We start from the raw sequence: 5,343 nt of genomic DNA, 5'->3' as shown, positions 1-5,343 counted from the left end.
TGATTATGCTAAACCTTCTTGAGTAGGAACTAAATCGAGCATAGTTAGACCTGCTGTAGCTACAAATACCTTCGAACTGAAACCTAACACAATTCAAATGATACAGTAATTTGTTCAGTTTGATGGTTTTCAGGACGAATATCCCAACGTTCACCTGGCAAACTTTTTGGAACTATGCAACACATTTAAAATCAATGGCGTTTCTGATGATGCCATACATCTTCGGTTGTTTCCCTTTTCATTAAGGAACAAAGCTAATCAGTGGTTGAACTCGTTACCACGAGGGTCAATTACTACTTGGGAACAAATGACCGAAAAGTTTTTACTTAAATATTTTTTGCTGGCTAAAACGGCTAAATTACGTAATGATATCTCTTCTTTTGTGCAGATGGATTTAGAAACACTCTACGATGCATGTGAGAGATACAAAGACCTTTTTCGAAGATGCCCTCACCATGGGTTACCACTCTGGCTAAGGTTCAAACCTTTCATAATGGCCTGAATCCTTCTACTTGACAAATGGTTGACCCAGCTGCTGGCGGAACCATCAATAATAAAACACCTGAAGATGCTTATGAGTTTATAGAGGATATGTCACTGAATAACTATCAGTGGCAAGTCATGAGGACAAAGCCAACAAAAACAGCCGGTGTTTATGATGTCGATTCAGTTGCCATGCTCTCTAATCAGATAGAACTCTTGAATAAGAAAATTGATGGTTTTCTTAGTTCTTCACAGGTTCATCCAGTAATGCAGTGCGAAGCAAGTGGAGGTGGATCAAGCAATTCAAAATACCAACCTTATGGCCAAAACAAGGATAACGAGTAGTTAAATTACATGGGTAATAATCCTCGATCTTAAAACAATCCATATAGTAACACTTACAATGCAGGTTGGAGGAACCACCCAAATTTCTCATGGGGAGGCCAAGGAAATCAGAGATCACCTCCAGGCTACCAACAGCACCCAACCAACAGGAAAAGAGGTCGAACCTTGAAGAGATGCTCTCAAAGTTTATATCGGTGTCAGAAACTCATTTTTAGAATACCGAGACTGTAACACCCCGTACCTAAGACCGTCGCCGGAGTCGAACACGAGGTGTTAACAAACTTAATTCATTACTTAAACAGCTCAAACAATTTATTTTTAAAATTTTTAGTCAAGCTAGCAATCTGCGTCAGAGTCGCTTAAAAATTCATATCTCAAGTTTCAAAAATTGAAATCCAATTCTGTAAATTTTCCCTAAAACTAGACTCATATATCTATTTACTAATGTTTTTCTAGAATTTTTGGTCTAGCAAATTAGTACAGTTTATTAGTTAAAGTCTCCCCTGTTTCAGGGTTCGACTGCTCTGACCTCTGTGTATTACGAATCAGATATATCCTTGTACAGAGTTTCAATGACTATTCCATTTGTTTCTAATAAAACTAGACTCAATAAGGAATCTGTACATATAAATCATGACTTATAATTATCTTTGAACAAGTTATGGTGAATTTTCCAAAGTCAGAACAGGGGATCCAGAAATCGCTCTGGACCTGTTTCACAAAAATTTAAACATCTCATAAAATATAACTCATATACCTATTTTGTTCCATCCATATGAAAATAGACTCATAATTCTTCAATTCCATATTTTATTTATCATCTAATTGTATCTCTACTATTTTTAATGATTTTTCAAACTCACATCACTGTTGCTGTCTGAATCTATTTATGGTAAATTTTACCTATTTCATGGTTTCCATGGATTAGCTAGTAATTTAGCATACATAACACCAAATATGATCATGATTAGCCATTCCAATGGCTAATCATTACCAAGCATTTCCATACCACTCAATAACCATATCATAAGACCATATATACAAAATGATTATAATGCTATACATGCCACACTCAAAATATACAAGCCATTATGCCAAGATGGTATACGGATAGTGTGAGTGTGTCGCCGACCGTTCCCAATTTTTGAGCTGGCTTGTCAACACTACAAGGAATGAAAAGGAGGGAGTAAGCATAAATTCTTAGTAAGCTCACATGCAAATAACAAGTAACACAACTATATACGCAAACATAAAACATCATTTGCATAATCATCACCGAGACATTCATATCACATTTTCATTTATCATCTTACCATATTGTTGTTATATCGAGTTTCCAACCCGAGGGTTAAGTTACCTGTTCAAAGTATTCATTTCACAACACTTACCAATACGTCCCTTTCATCTCAAGTATTCCTCCATTTGAGTAGAATTTTACCCGTTGAACACATCGGAATATAATTCGGATACATGGAAAGTATGCACATAAGTGCCACATATGTAGCCAAGCTACCATGTAACCCGCCCATAAGTGAACTCGGACTCAACTCAACGAGCTCAGGCGTTCGCATCCATAAGTGAACTCGGACTCAACTCAACGAGCTCGGATGCCTAGTTACATCTCTCGAACTCAGACTCAACTCAACGAGTTCAGACATTTGCATCCATAAGTGAACTCGGACTCAACTCAACGAGTTCGGATGCCCAAATATCCTAGTGACATGTCACTTGTATCCTAATCCATTCCTAAGGTTCAACGGGACCTTTTTCCCAATCATGTGTCTCAACCATCTTCTACGGAATGCCGTTACCGATACTTGGTAGTATTTCACATTTTCCAAGTATATCACATAATTTGACATATTAACAAACAATTATCACAGTATAATATTTCATAATAATTATCATATCATTTAAATAACATTAAAACATTTAAAATAATAACTATGTTACCAACATTTACATATGAACTTACCTCGTATGCGAAAATGGCTACTTTTACCATTTCATCCACAACTTGGTGTTTTCCCCATTTTAGCCCGAATTTTAGTTTTCCTTGCTCTATCATTTAAAATATAGTCTAATTAGGACTCAAATTATTCAAATTGACCCAAAATCATATTTTGGAAAAATTACAGTTTTGCCCCTAAACTTTTGCATATTTACACTTTTTCCCCAAAGCTCGTAAATTAAACTTCAGCCTATTTTCTTATGTTTTATGACATGCTGATAATTTTTCCCTTCTATGGTAACATCAAATTCTCACTCTAACATGTACTTATGACTATTAGGTATTTTTACCGATTAAGCCCTTTTGCTCGTTTTCACTTAAAATCGAGTAGTACAAGTTGTCTAACATAATTTAAAACCTCATATTCTATCATAAAACACCAAAATACACAAATTTCACCTATGGGTATTTTTCCAAATATGAACCCTAGGTTGAATTATTGTTAGCATAAGCTTAATCGAGCTACCGGACTCCAAAAACATAAAAATCATTAAAAACGAGGCTAGAACGAACTTACAATCGAGCTTGGAAGCTTGAAAAACCCTAACCATGGTTTCTCCTTGCTATATTTGACCATGGAGTTGAAGATGAGCAAAATTGGCTTTTAATTTTGTATTTTAATTCATTTTACCCCTAAATGACCAAAATGCCCTTACTACTAAACTTTCCAAAAATTCCATCCATGTCCAATTTTTGTCCATAGACTTAGAAATTGGTAAAATTTCTATTTAAGACCTCCTAATTAATATTTCAAAACAATTTCATACTAGAAACTTCTAGAATGCAAGTTTTACAAATTATTCGATTTAGTCCCTAATTTCAATTTAAGCACTTTATGCATAAAATTTCTTCACGAAATTTTCACACAATCATGCAATCATATCATAGACCTCAAAATAATCATAAAATAATTATTTCTATCTCGGATTTTGTGGTCACGAAATCGCTATTCCGACTAGGCCCAAAATCAGGATATTACAGAGACAACACTTAAGAATCAACAAGCAGCGATCTAAGGGCTCGAAACTTAGATTGGACAGCTTGCCAAGTTGATTTCTAAACGACCACAAGGTAGCTTGCCAAGCAACACAAAATCTAACCCAAGGGAGCAACTTAACGCTATTACTAGTCAAGATGAGGAAGGGCTAGTCATACCTGAACCAGAACCAAGGCAAGAAACCGAGATAAGCAAAGGTAAAGGTGATGTAGACCACAATGAGCAGAAACCGGTAAGTACATAATACAAAACTCGTGTGCCATACCCCAATGCGACAAGAAAAGACTGCTCAGATGAACAATTTGGTAAATTCCTTAAACTTTTAAAAAAATTACATATTAACTTACCGTTTATTGAAGCTCTATCGCAGATGCCAAACATAATGAAATTTTTAAAGGAGCTTTTAGCAAATAAGCGGAAGTTGGACGAGGCTTCACATGTGAAGCTAAACACAGTTTGCTCAGCTATTCTACAGAATAAACTACCCAACAAACTGAAAGATCCAGGGGGTTTTACGATTCCTTGCTTAATTGGTAGTTTAGATGTTTAATAATGCATTAGCTGATTTAGGGGCTAGTATTAATGTCATGCCTTACAAAATGTTTAAACAACTAGGTCCTGGGAAACCCAAACAGACTAGGATGAGTATTCAATTAGCAGATAAAACTATAAGATTTTCTAGGGGTATTATTGAAGATGTACTAGTTAAAATTGATAAATTTATATTTCCCGTTGACTTTGTTGTTCTAGACATAGAGGAGGATAGCAACACTTCTTTGATTTTAGGAAGGCCTTTTTTAGCAACTGCTAGAATGATTATTAATGTTGGAAAAGGTGAGCTCACACTTCGTGTGGGAGATGAAACAATCACCCTTCAAGCTCTCAATTCCGGCAACACATAGAGAATTGAAGGTGATTGTCTAAACTGTTCTACTAAAACTGACAATATGGTGTAACCTACTTTGCAGGAAATGAGTTTGAAAGAAGTACATAAGCCATTTTCAAGCAATAGTAGAGGACCTATTCATGAAGAACGAAAGCTACAAATTGAGGAGCTAGATGAATGGCGGACACATAAACCGAGAACAAACAATAAACCAAAACTACGCCAGAACAAGCTCAATACCTTTCCAAATCAACTTAAGGTTGGAGATAAAGTTTTATTAGATGCCGCAGATCCTCACATTGTCATTGCCAAACCGAATGAAGAAATTCCTCTTACGGTACTTAGCATTTTCCCATTCGGTACAGTCGAGGTAAGTCATCCCAAGTTCGGCACTTTTAAGGTAAACAATACCCGCCTAAAACCTTACTTTGATGAGATTCATAGTAGGAATGAGGAGTATAAACTCCTCGAACCACCATAACCATTCAATGGAGAGGTAAGTCGAGCTTAGACTATAAATAAGCACTTCTAGGGAGGCAACCCGAGCACTAACAATATTACTTTCTTTAAATTTTAGTTTTTAAAATCAACATACTAACCAAATCATTGAACATAGGCTTT

The 5,343-nt window shown here is 35.8% G+C and overlaps 1 non-coding gene across 1 annotated transcript; it reads right to left on the bottom strand.

Annotated features, from left to right (window-relative positions):
* Positions 1 to 355: 355 nt before the first annotated feature.
* LOC121227533 (small nucleolar RNA R71) lies at positions 356 to 462 on the bottom strand. Its single transcript, XR_005925131.1, has one exon. It is a non-coding gene; the product is annotated as a small nucleolar RNA R71 (small nucleolar RNA).
* Between the last annotated feature and the right edge of the window lie 4,881 nt (positions 463 to 5,343).

The sequence above is a fragment of the Gossypium hirsutum genome, chromosome A03, assembly GCF_007990345.1.
Source record: "Gossypium hirsutum isolate 1008001.06 chromosome A03, Gossypium_hirsutum_v2.1, whole genome shotgun sequence".
Classification (NCBI taxonomy): domain Eukaryota; kingdom Viridiplantae; phylum Streptophyta; class Magnoliopsida; order Malvales; family Malvaceae; genus Gossypium; species Gossypium hirsutum.
Note: the sequence above shows the minus strand (reverse complement) of the source record. Positions and strands in the feature narration are given on the sequence as shown.